This window comes from Chiloscyllium plagiosum, chromosome 6 (assembly GCF_004010195.1).
Source record: "Chiloscyllium plagiosum isolate BGI_BamShark_2017 chromosome 6, ASM401019v2, whole genome shotgun sequence".
Classification (NCBI taxonomy): domain Eukaryota; kingdom Metazoa; phylum Chordata; class Chondrichthyes; order Orectolobiformes; family Hemiscylliidae; genus Chiloscyllium; species Chiloscyllium plagiosum.
The window spans coordinates 95,125,979-95,140,249 of NC_057715.1; positions in this window are offsets into that span (position 1 = coordinate 95,125,979).

Consider the following 14,271-nt stretch of genomic DNA (forward strand, 5'->3'; position numbering starts at 1 on the left):
TTTGAGTGTATGAGATGTGTGAGAGCTGTTGAGTGAACATGATGCTTGCAATAGCGAGGGTAATAGTGGATGAGCCATGTGGAGTGGCAGAGTTAGGATGAGTAATGGTCCTGTGGAGTGTGAGGTCACGGAGAGAGGATGGTGGTACTTACCTTTGAAGAATGCAGAAGACCATTAATGTTTTCCTCATTTCACCTGGGATGCAGCACTGACCTAGGCTGCAATGTGAGTCCAGGTTGGCTTGGTCGAGTGGCATGGCCTTCTATGGCAGTCCACAAGAGAAAAGGTTCCCCCTGTCTCCAATGTCCCCTCCATTTACACTCCATGTGCCTGGCACAGGCAGAGAGTGAGCTTTCCTATCCTCTGGGCCATGTGCTCAGTGATATCAGTCCAGCACCACACGGCCTGCCTACATTACTCTTTCATGGGATATGAGCATCACTGCCAAGGTATTTGTTGAACATTGCTAATTGAAGTGAGTGGATTGCTAGGCCATTTCAGATGGCTAGGAAGGTGGTGGCAGAGTGGTCATGTCTCTGGGCTAGTAACCAGAACCTCAGGCTAATGTTTTGGGGGCTTGGATTTGAATCACACCATGGCAGGTGATGAAATTTGAATTCAACATAAATCTGGAATAAAACGCTAGCCATGTAACCACTGACAATTGTTGTGTAAACCCATCTTGTCCACTAATGCTCTTTAGCTGGCCTACTCTGGCGTACATGTGATTCTAAACCCACAGCAATGTGGTTGATTCTTAAATACCTTTAGACAAGTAGGAATGGGTAGTAAATGCTGCTCTAACCAGTGACACCAACATCCCATGAACAAATAAATAAACAAAACTTAAGAGACAACCATATTGCTAGATCCATGTGTAGGCCATTACAAGTTGCACAAGTAATGAGCTGAAGAGTGGAAGATTGCATGAGAAAGGTCACTCTAAGCCATGGTGGACTGGCCATCATGAATTTCACTTGACAAAGCTCTTTAACAGAAAATGGGGGAATTCCACCCATTGGCTTAGATTTCATCCCACAAATCTTCACATCAACACTTCTTTGAATACAGGGAGACACCCAAAGAGTGAAAGAAAGATGTTATTGTCCGCTTGCCTTTAAAAAAAACCTTGTCCTCATAACAATGTACAGTTGGTGCAGTCTCATATCAGTCAACACAAAGGTCTGTGGAAGAATTGTACTTAAAGAATATACTTATCCAAAGGGAAATCAGGTAAGTTTTCATGTAAGGAGGCATTGCCTTGAACTGACACAATCCAATGCACATCACCAAGGGAACAACAAACAACAATTGCCTTTCTTGTTTCTGCCATTGATTTCAAATTGTTATTTAACTAGATTGATTTATTTCATCTCATGCGGGGAAACTGATGCAGCTAATCATGCTGCAGTGTGGCAATTCAAATAGGTTTGTCTTTGTAAATGGCTACTTCATGGAAGAGTTTTAAATTAAAAATAATGTATTTCAGGATGATCTGTTAGTTTCATTATTTATCAGTGCAGTTGATTACATAATAGGGCGGCATGGCAGTTCAGTGGTTAGCACTGCTGCCTCACAGCACCAGGGTCCTGGGTTCAATTCCAGCCTCAGGTGACTGTCTGTGTGGAGTTTGTATGTTCTCCCCATGTCATAGAGTCATAGAGATGTACAGCATGGAAACAGACCCTTCAGTCCAACCCGTCCATGCCGACCAGATATCCCAACCCTATCTAGTCCCACCTGCCAGCACCCGGCCCATATCCCTCCAAACCCTTCCTATTCATATACCCATCCAAATGCCTCTTAAATGTTGCAATTGTACCAGCCTCCACCACATCCTCTGGCAACTCATTCCATACACGTACCACCCTCTGTGTGAAACAATTGCCCCTTAGGTCTCTTTTATATCTTTCCCCTCTCACCTTAAACCTATGCCCTCTAGTTTTGGACTCTCCCATCCCAGGCAAAAGACCTTGTCGATTTATCTTATCGTGCCCCTCATGATTTCATAAACCTCTATAAGGTTACCCCTCAGCCTCCAACGGTCCAGAGAAAACAGCCCCAGTCTATTCAGCCTCTCCCTGGAGCTCAAATCCTTCAACCCTGGCAACATCTTTTTAAATCTTTTTGAACTCTTTCAAGTTTCACAACGGGTTTCCTCTGGGTGCTCCAATTTCCTCCCACAGTCCAAAGATTGTGCAGGTCAGGTGAATTGGCCATGCTAAATTGCCCATAATGTTAGGTGCATTAGTCAGGGGTAAATATCGGGTAGGATCTGGGTGGTTTACTCTTCGGAGAGGCGATGTGGACTTGTTGGGCCAAAGGGCCTGTTTCCATACTGTTGAGAATCTAATCTAATCTAACATGTAGGTTGGTCTTTACTACCAGTACACAACTAAAGCAAAAATTGCCAAAAGCATTTCAAGCAAACAGAATTAATTTTAATATATTCAACTAGGAGACTCAAATAAAGTGCAACCAGCAATAGTGAACTTGAGATAATCTTTGGTTGCAGTCCATATTATCCTGTGATTTTAAAAAATCTGTGAAAAGGTACAGGATTGTGGAATCCCATGAGCACCCTTGAGTACATTTGAATGCTCACAAAGATCTGGAGGAACTCAGCAAATCTGGCAGGATCATAGAGCGTAACAACTAGGAACAGGAGTGGGCCTCCTGGCCTTTCGAGCCTGCTCCACCATTCAATAAGATCATGGCTGATCATTTCGTGGACTAGCTCCACTTACCCACCCTTTCACCATAACCCTTAATTCCTTTACTGTTCAAAAAAAACTGTCTTAACTTTAAAAACATTTACTGAGGAGGCCTCAATTACTTCACTGGGCAGGGAATTCCATAGAGCCACAACTCTTTAGGTGAAGAAGTTCCTTCTCAATTCAGCCCTAAATCTGCTCCCCCTAATTTTGCAGCTATGCCCTCTTGTGCTAGTTTCACCCGCCGGAAGAAACATCCTCTGTACTTACATCTTATCTATTCCCTTCAGAATTTTATATGTTTTTATAAGATCCCCCCCAATTCTTCTAAATTCCAATGAATATAATTCCAATCAACTCAATCTCTCCTCATAAGCCAACTCTCTCAACTCACGATTCAACCTAGTGAACCTCCTTTGCCTGACTTGGCTAAAGGGAAAGTTTAGCTCCAATTTTTCATTCACCATGAAAGTCAATTCAGGGATTAAAAGCAATTGAGCTAGAAAAAGGAAAAATAAAAAAAAAGCCTGAAGAACTTTGGGTTGATTCTGAGAAAATGAAGTGTTCACTTAAGGAGGCAGATATTTTGTTATTTCTAAAATTAAATGGGGAATTTATTCTGTAGTTTAAGGTAGAAGTAGCTGAGCGTATAGTGTTCAATAATGTTGCTCTTAGTTTATTTATTAGAGCAAAGTTTTAAAAGTTAGTCTTTTTATTTGGTCTCTGGTATTCAAATATCTTCTTTAAAATGAATCAGTCTCCAAGGTGGAGCACAACAAAATCATTGATTCATGATGAGCACTGTCATGGAGGATCTGCTAGATAACGATAAAAATGTATGATTAAAGAGGTTTTGATGAAAATTGTAATCACCTTTGAGAATTCAGTGCCATCTAGTTCAAATTGCAATATTAGTACTTTATTTTGATATCTATGACCTTTGGACATATTGAAAATAATTAAGTAGCAATTTATATGAAATCTAAAACCTCACCATTTGGGTGATCATGTTTAGTTAAAGGATTCGTGAACTCTGTTGTGATTCTCTGCTAATACACATAGCGGTAAATGAATAATACGAATGGAAATAGTCAATCAGAAGGTTGTTATTGACCTGAGGACAATCAATTAAAAGATTCTCAACAGTGTTGCTCTTCAAAACAAAAGGTTCCAATCTTCATTTAGAAGTCACAAAGCTGCTTGTCCATTATGGGTTATACAGCCCCAAAGAAATAAAGCTGGGATAGGTTAGGCAATGGACAGTAATCTAACCCATCAGCTTGTTAACCAAGCAATCAAATTGAAAAATACAGTTAGTATCTCACAAGTGACAGTCACCAGCACAGTTGCAATGGGCCAAATTACATCTTCTATTCTAAAGAACAATCATATTCAACTTGAACTATTACTTCTGTTATTCTCTCCATAGGTCCATAGATGATTTGGAGTTGGGGATCACGTGAAGTATGTCAAAATCTTTGGATGACACTAAGATGAGTGGTAGAACAAAGTGTGGAGGGACTGTGAAACTTTGCAAAGGGACCTAGAGAGTTTAAGTGAGTGGGCAAAGCTCTGGCAGATGGAGTACAGTGTTAATAAACGTGAAGTCATCCATTTTGGTAGGCATATCAGTAAAAAGGACTATTACTTGAATGGTAAGGAATTGCAGCACACTGCTGTGCAGAGGGATCTTGGTGTCCTTGTGTGTGAATCACAGAAAGTTGTTCTGCAGGTACAACAAGTAATTAAGAAGGCAAATGGAATTTTGTCCTTCATTGCTAAAAGGATTGAGTTTAAGAGCAGAGAGGTTATGTTGCAGCTGTATAGAGTGCTGGTGAGGCCACACTTGAAGTATGGTGTGCAGTTTTGGTCTGGCACTGGATGTGCTTGCATTAGTACATTTAATTTTAAAAATAACAAAAAATCTGCCTCCATGGTTATAGGACTAGCTTCTATATTTCTGCTATCTCTCAGATTCTTATAAGCCTACATATGAGATTTAGGGTTGTAATAAGAAAAATCATGTAACCTGCAACCATACTGGCTTGTGTGGATTCTTCCTATCAAAGTCCAGTTCCATGGCATTGTGAATCATATGGACTATGTATCCATGAAGAAGTGCAAATTAACCATCCTTTTGACTTCTGATTTCATTCTATCTTGAAATTAAATAATTTAAGATATAGCAATATACAAAACTTTATAGTCTCAACCTTTTGCGTGACTTGGAGTCCACCAAAGTGTTCACATCCGCTCTTGACATTGTCCGAATTTTTCAAAGGTTTGCGCATCTTGTACCCTCGTCCCATTCACATAAACCTGGGCTTTACTTTCCTCATAACAAACAAATCACCCAGGCTACTTGTCAAACTGTCACAGGACACATGAATCTCTTTTTTGTTTGCTATTTTATCTTAAATTCACCAAATGAACTTATGAACTTCACAAATTTAACATTTTATGTGCAAAGGGATACAATTCTAAACAATATAACTAGACTGGCAGAGTTGACAACGTTAAGGATGACATTTGGATCTGAAAGCAATGAGCAGAAGAGATTGAAATGTAACAATAATTTGACAGAAGGTGCTAAAATCCGAAAGACTTTGGCAATATGGAGGAGTCCCAAAGGACACTCCAAGTTCACAGGAGTTTCGTAGATCACTGGAAACAGTGGTCTGGAATTATAACAAAAGTGGGCACAGAGATCTGGGAGCTTTTGAAAGGGGTGTTCTTGCACCATAAGCCATATATTCTTTTATTTGGACACTGTTCCTCTAACTATACTTAAAAAGGTGTTGATTTCTGTTCCACCACAGGAAATGGTATGTGTTAAGACCACATCTGTTTCATAATTTATTCTTTCAGTACTTGGTCAAAGGCATAACTAAGAAAAATACTTCCTTTGAATTAAAGAATTTGTTCGGAATGTCAATTGCAAACATTCCCTTTTTACAGTGGCAGTTAAATTGTCAATTTATAAAATCATATATGCATCTGTATTTCAATAATGCCTAAGTTCTCAAAAATACACTGTATTGTGTATGTGTAGTAACATTGACAATATTTAACCGTAGATAATGCAGAACACTGGATAGTGTAGTCCCTTGTTAATGTCTTCATTATTAGAGCCTAGCGTGCAAGGACAAAATATATTGAGGAACAATATATTTTATTTCCAACCTGTGAATCCAGTCACAATTAATTGAGTTCTGTTAGCACGTGGTTTAGTTTACTTTTCTCTTCCAATATGTTTGACGGTATTAGGAGATGGATCATCCCAAATTATTGATTGTGTTTTAATGTGCATGATCCTGGACGATATTAACTGTAACATCGCATCTGCTTTCAGTTAGTTCAGCCTGACCAATGGTTTTTAAGATTGACAAAATATTTGGTGAAGAACAATGTTTTTTACTGCAATTAATAATCAATATGATCTCCACAGCTAGTAAGTTATTCTGTTGGTTATACGAACAATACACTTGAAGTCATCAATGGGTGTCACAGATAACAGTGGCTCAAAGATTGAATTCTTGAAAGTTGATCCTTATATTTCATCTGTGAATTTGATGGTTTATTAACCATGTGATGTCCTAAAATAGGTTGAAGTTTCCTTGATTGCAGCCAATCCAGTCCTCCCAATTTGTTCTTGGAACTTATTCTTGTGAAGTCATTTGACAGGTGCTTGGTGCATAAGATGGGTTTTGAAAAGGCCACAGCAGATGATTCCAGGTTAAATTTGGCTATTAACTGATCTGCAGGGATTGTTCGTTGAATTTGTGATCCAGCAGTCAATATATAAAACAGCTGAGGTCTAGAAAATTCTATCTATTGTGCAGAAGACAGCAGAAATTGATACAATTCTGCTATAACCTGAACACGTACAGGCACAATTCGAAATAAATGACTTAGCAAATCAGCTTTGTCAAGTTTGCTCAAATTCAATAGGCCTCTACCATGACTTCAAGATGAAGTGTTTTTCTCTCATTTCGAGGGTAATTCTTTACAAATGGTTCAGTCACTTGGCAGTAACCAACACAGCGCGCTGTAATCCAAACCCACTACATTCCAGCAAAAACTTCTGTCATTTTAAGAAACTCATTGCTAAAGAATTGCATAAGCCATTTAATTGAAATAGTATTTAACTCACATGAAAATAAACCAGATAGAAAATCAGCTGACGAGAAGTCTGTGAATCATTTGGGAAAACAAAAATGATGGTTATAAGGGGGCAGATTCAGGGGCAGGAAATTGACTAAATGTGTGTTGTCCTAAAACCTGTCCAAAAACTTTGGCATAACTTAAAGCATACTTTAATGGGTGTGTGACTTCCAATCAGAGAATTATGTCTACTGTTTAAATTTACCAAAATAACAGTTGTGCATTGATTAATTGTAGGCACAATCTCCATTGTTTTGGTAGACCATTTGGAAAGCATATGAAATAATCTTTATGCTGAAGAGCTGATTAATTCTTACCCACCCACCCCCAGAAATGAGCAGATTTGCAATTAGAACTGCCCAACTTACCTGACACAGATCCTGTGAGAACCAACAAGTTTCAATTTTCATTTGTTCTTCACAGCAGGCAGAGTGCAAATCCAACAATGTCATTGTGGTCTTTTACATGCATGCATGTTGGATCCTGATGGCAACCTTAGAACCTGATGCTAGACCTAACTTAACGGTCAAAGTGAACCATGCAATTTCCCATTGATTTGAACCTGTTACCCGCTGAGAATGGTTTGGAGTTAACGAGGCCTGAGAGTTAAAATAGCCCAGGCCTCATTTCTGGAGCAGTGGTCAAAATTCTAATTTCCACATGAGTAATCATTGGCTGAAAACTGGTCTATGGTTATAATCAGAGTGTTAGCAACATGGATGCTGTTAAGTGTAGGATTGAGAATTCAAATTTCCAGGATGTAGTGATTTTACAAAAATATTTTTAACACAAGAGAAATGTGATAAAAATGAACATGCAATTTACTGGTTTCTTGGTGACATAGCATCTACATGGTTATCTCAAGTAAAATATTGCAAATGCTGAAAACCTGAAATAAAAAGTAGAAACAGCAAATGCTGAAAACACTCAGCCCATTTGGCAGCATTTGTGAAGAGATGAAACCAGATGGATTTACATTTCAGGTCATGACCTATTCATCAGACGTGAAGAAAGATCTTTGAGCTGGAAATTTTGGACTAACTTTTCATCCTGAGTGGAAGGTGGTTTCAGAGCTGGGCAAGGTGCCAAAACCTTGCTACCAACCAGTGTGTCTGTCTGCCAATGTGTTACTACTTCTGGCCTGTTTTCAGGAAGGCAACATCTATTGAGGATTGGGTGACAATGTAATGGTGAATTTGGCCAAAAGAAGTGCCAGTCGAGATGGTGTTCACTAGAATAGGTCCTTCAGTGTGGCTGGAGCTCATAGGTGGCATGGTGACAGCTTTGTGATTACAGACACAATGGGGTCCATTAACACATCCTGTTAGGATGCCCAGGATAAATCTGCAGGTCTATGAGGGCTGCAGGCAGACGTTATTCTGTGCTAGGGCTTCCCCTCCACATTGTAAGCTTAGAAAATGTAACCACAGAATATTTTATAACAGCTCCACATCTTCAGATAGCATGTCCATCTTGAGGTGCCCTGTGGTATCCCATCAACAGCAACTATGCCCACCACTGCCTGTGGGAGATGCCAGCTGTCCAAAGCCAACGATTCTCCCAACAGCCATGCCAGCAGTGGAGTCTGTCTGCTCTCCTTAACTGTTTGTTTCTGCAGAAGTAGTCTATACCTCCTCAAAATCTCTCCTCCTGTGGCCTGCCAGTTACTCCTAGGTTCCTGATGTGGAGTTCAACCTGGCATCAGGTTTGAGAGCCTGGTGTTAAAATTTAGCTTGCCATCTCTGTTCCACCCTCCCAGGAGGTTGCCAGACCTACTGAGAATTTAGAGAAAGTGAGGACTGCAGATGCTGATTCCTGATGAAGGGCTTTTGCCCGCAACGTCGATTCTCCTGCTCCTCGGATGCTGCCTGACCTGCTGTGCTTTTCCAGCACAACACTCTCAACTACTGAGAAATTGAAGTTTTTTTTTGTTTTCATTAAAGTTATCAAGTCTGGCACTTTGATTATTATCATATAAATCCTTTAAAAATCCATCTCCAGTTACTTTAGCAGAGGATTAATATCAGTCAAGTTAGACATTTTTGTCATGAGCTGAATTATCAAGCAAGTTTCGGGAAGAGCTGACGTGGCTGCATTATCACTGTACTAGTGATCAGAAACCAAGGCTGATATTATGGGCACAGGGGTTCAAATCCCAGCAAAGCCGATGGTGGAATTTGAAATAAAAAAAGGCTGGCTGTATAATTAACTATTGTCATAAAATCCACCTGGTTCACTCCCATTTTCTCGGGAAGGAAATCTGTCATCCTTACCTGGTCTGGCCTACATGTAACTCCAGATCAACAGCACTTAGCTGCACTCTGGCTAATAACTGCTTGTCTGACCAGTGACACCCTCATCCCCTCACTTGCAGTGGGTGATCCTTGCGTTAAACCACCACCAGTTATCTCTCACTCATGACAAAGGAGTCCTATGGTCTGATAGGAAGATGGCAACCCTACCTATTTATTGAAGAGATCTCTAAGAAATAGGAAGGGTGCGGTAACAATGTTGGAGTTGTACCACAGGCCTCCCAACAGCGATGTGACATAGAGGTACAAATATGTAGAGAGATCATAGAAAGAACTAGGAGCAACAGGGTGGTGATGATAGGAGATTTTAATTTTCCCAATATTGACTGGGATTCACTTAGTGTTAGAGGATTGGATGGAGCAGAATTTGTAAGGGGCATCCAGGAGGGTTTTCTAGAGCAGTATGTAAGTAGTTCAACTCGTGAAGGGGCCATACTGGACCTGGTGTTAGGAAATAAGCCCAGCCAGTTGGTTGAAGTTTCAGTGGGGAATTACTTTGGGAATAGTGATCACAATTCCATAAGGTTTAGGATCCTCATGGACAAAGACAAGAGTGGTCCCAAAAGAAGAGGGATAAACTGGAGGAAGGCCAACTATACCAAAATTCGACAGGAGCTGGGGAATGTAAAATGGAAACAGCTGTTTGAACGGAAATCTACATTCAATATGTGGGAGGCTTTTTAAATAGAGGTTGATTAGAGTTCAGGAGAGATATGTTCCTGTGAAAATGAGGAATAGAAATGGCAAGATTAGGGAACCACGGATGACAGGCGAAATTGTAAAACTAGCTAAGAGGAAAAAGGATGCATACATAAGATCTAAGCAACTGAAATCTGACGAAGCTTTGGAAAAACACCGGGAATATAGGACCAATCTGAAATGAAGAATTAAGTGGGCTAAAAAGAGGTCATGAGATATCCTTAGCGAACAGGATTAAGGAAAACCCTTTCATTCATATATAAGGAGCAGAGGGTAACGAGGGAAAGGATTGGCCCACTTAAGGACAAAGGAGGAAAGATATGCGTGGAGTCAAAGAAAATGGGTGAGATTCTTAATGTGTACTTTGCATCAGTATTAATCAGGAGAGGGACATGGCAAATGTTGAGGTTAGGGATAGCTCGTTGATTACTCTAGGTCAAGTCGGCATAAGGAGGGAGGAAGTGTTGTATATTCTAAAAGGCATTAAGGTGGACAAGTCCCCAGGACCAGATGGGATCTGTCCCAGGATACTGAAAAAGCAAGAGAGGAAATAGTTGGGGCTTTAACAGATATCTTTACAGCATCCTTGAAAATGGGGGGATGTCCTCGAGGATTGGAGAATTGCTAATGTTGTCCCCTTGTTTAAGAAGGGTAGCAGGGATAATCCAGGTAATTACAGACCTGTGAGCCTGACGCCAGTGGTAGGGAGCTGAAAATGCGTTGCTGGAAAAGCGCAGCAGGTCAGGCAGCATCCAAGGAACAGGAGAATCGATGTTTCGGGCATAAGTCCTTCTTCAGGAATGAGGAAAGTGTGTCCAGCAGGCTAAGATAAAAGGTAGGGAGGAGGGACTTGGGGGAGGGGCGTTGGAATTGCGATAGGTGGAGGGAGGTCAAGGTGAGGGTGATGAGTCCAAAGACTTGCATATTCTTGGTGGAGTGGGAGGGGGAGTTGAATTGTGGGTGGTTGGGTTGGTTGGTCCGGGTGTCCCAGAGGTGTTCTCTGGAACGTTCCGCAAGTAGGCGGCCTGTCTCCCCAATATAGAGGAGGCCACATCGGGTGCAGCGGATGCAATAGATGATGTGTGTGGAGGTGCAGGTGAATTTGTGGCGGATATGGAAGTGTCCCTTGGGGCCTTGGAGGGAAGTAAGGGGGGAGGTGTGGGCGCAAGTTTTGCATTTCTTGCGGTTGCAGGGGAAGGTGCCAGGAGTGGAGGTTGGGTTGGTGGGGGGTGTGGACCTGACGAGGGAGTCACGGAGGGAGTGGTAGGGAAGCTACTAAAGAAGATGCTAAAGGATAGGATATATACCCATTTGGAAGAAAATGGACTTATCAGTGACAAGCGGCATGGTTTTGTGCAGGGAAGGTCATGTTTTACAAACCGAATACAATTCTTTGAGGAAGTGACAAAGTTGATTGACAAGGGAAGGGATGTGGATGTCATATACATGGATTTTAGTAAGGCGCATGATAAGGTTCCCCATGGTAGGCTGATGAAGAAGGTGAAGTTGCATGGGTCCAGGGTGTTCGAGCTAGATGGATAGAGAACTGGTTGGGCAACAGGAGACAGAAATAGTAATGGAAAAGAGCTTCTCAAAATGGAGTCCTGTGACATGTGGTGTCCCCCAGGGATCTGTGCTGGGACCACTGTTGTTTGCGATATACATAAATGATTTGGAGGAAGGTGTAGGTTGCTTCATTAGCAAGTATGCAGATGACATTAAGATTGGCAGAGTAGCAGATAGTGAAGGGGACTGTCAGAGAATACAGCAGAATATAGATAGGTTGGGGAGCTGGGTAGAGAAATGGCAGATGGAGTTCAATCTAGACAAATGCGAGGTGATGCATTTTGGAAGATGCAATTCCAGAGCTAACTATACAGTAAGTGGAAAAGTCCTGGGGAAAATTGATGTACAAAGAGATCTTGGTGTTCAGGTCCATTGTTTCCTGAAGGTGGCAATGCAGGTCAGTAGAGTAGTCGAGAAGGCATACAGCATACTTTTCTTCATCAGATGGGGAATTGAGTACAAAGTGTTGGCAGGTCATGTTACAATTGTATAAGTCTTTGATTTGGCCACATTTGGAATACTGTATACAGTTCTGGTCGCCACATTACCAAAGGATGTGAATGCTTTGGAGAGAGTGCAGAGGAGGTTCACCAGGATGTTGCCTAGTATGTAGAGTTCTAGCTATGAGGAGAGGTTGAGTAGATTGGGATTATTTTTATTGGAAAGAAGATGGTTAAGGGTGAACCTGATTGAGGCCTACAAAATCATGAGAGGTGTAGATAGGGTGGATAGCAATGAACTTTTTCCCAGAGTGGGGGACTCAATTATTAGGGCGTCACGAGTTCAAAGTGAGAGGGGAAACGTTTAGCGGAGATATACATGGAAAGTTCTTTACGCAGAGGGTGGTGGGTGCCCAGAACGCGTTGCTATCAGAGGTGGTAGGGGTGTGAATGATAGCATTATTTAAGATATATCTAGACAGATACATGAATGGGCAGGGAGCACAGGGATACAGACCCATAGAAAATAGGTGGCAGGTTTAGATGGAGGAAATGGATCAGCCCAGGCTTAGAGGGCCAAAGAACCTGTTCCTGTGCTGTAATGTTCTTTGTTCTTTGTTCTAAAAGCAAGTTATTAAAATTAATACTGAAACAGTACACTGAGATTTGTTTATGAAGGCTTAATTCAGCAAACCACACAGTAAGATGTAGCCTGTGTTTTGAAGTTGAGTGAAACAGCAATTTGGAGATAGTTTGATTTCTTGACTAATGAATATAACATGGATTTCCATAACTGTACACTCATGAGTCTAAGCTTTTGATGTCAGCTTGCCAAACCTCCAACCTAGTGAAGTGGAAACACACACTTGATCAGTAGAAGCCAACACTACGTTGCTAATATTGAGACTGTTCATAAGAAGAAGAAGTCTAGTACTCCTGGCTGAAAGAAGCCTTAGGCACTGGGCAAGAGCATTTAAGGACCTTGGTATCAATTTGAGACGGGTCTGGTTTTCCTTAAAGACATCCTGTCCTAGGCTCTATGCGGTAAGGCAAGCATTTAAAACATACTTGGCTGAATGGGATGATGGATAGATCACTCCTTGGGAGAAGAATAAAATCACTGCAGTGCAGATAGAGGCTAATCAGCCCATCGAGTCTGCGCCAACCCTCCAAAGAGCATCCAAGCCCCTTAACACAATCCCATAACCTCACATTTACCACAGCTAATCCACCTAACGTACACAACTTTAGTCTGTGGGAGCAAACAGGAGCACCCAGTAGAAACTATACAGACAAGGGGAAAATGCACAAACTCTACACAGATAGTCACCTGAGGCTGGAATTGAACCTAGGTCCCCGGTACTGTGAGGCAGTAATGCTAACCACCATGCCACGTCTCTCTTGTTACTCCAACCTCCTCCACAATCATTTTCGGGGGAGATTTAAAACAGTGGAGGCAGCTTTCTGACTCGTTGGTGCCTGAAAAATTGTGTGCACAGTTTTGGAAGGCAATCCATCTTTGAGGAATGCAACCTCTGTTGAAGGGATGTATTATTGCTTTCAATAAGCCTCAGGAATCTTGCTTGAAATTGCCCGCATGAAGTGGGCGGGCTGCCCATTTCTCAGCATAATCAGGCGTGTAATTCATCAATCATATAGAAATGAGACGTGGGAGTTAAAAGTGGGATTTACAGCTCTTCATCTGCATTGTAGGCTGGGAGGTACAGTTCACCTAGTAGCCTGGAAGGAGCCTGGGTATAAACATGCTGGATAGTGATGACTTTCATAGTTCCAGTGGACAATTCAGTCTTTCTATTACAGGTCTTTCTGCTATAATGTGCATTTCATTAATGCAAATTCACTGCAACATGATTGATGAATCGGAGACACTGTTTCCAGAGGACAAACTTTTAAAGCATGTATTTGTTATAACACAATATCAGCCCCATTAGTTTAATGGTGCTGCTATTACACAATTTTCTTATAACACAGGGTTATCATGTTCAAGCAGAACAGACTGTATGGTGGAATAATAGTTCAGCAGCTGCTTTTCTGCTAAAGCTCCTTCTCCACTGCTCCTCAGACTATCTGAGGGAGCTACATCTTAGCCAGTCATCCCTATGGACTTGAGAAGACCATCTTCAAGAAGTTCCTTTACCTGCTACCTTCTAAGCAAGCCCAGCTGCTGTTTCTGGAAGAGCACAACAGTTCAGGCAGCATCCGAGGTGCAGTAAAATCAACGTTTCGGGCAAAAGACCTTCATCAGGAATAAAGGCAGAGAGCCTGAAGCGTGGAGAGATAAGCTAGAGAAGGGTGGGGGTGGGGAGAAAGTAGCATAGAATACAATAGGTGAGTGGGGGAGGGGATGAAGGTGAT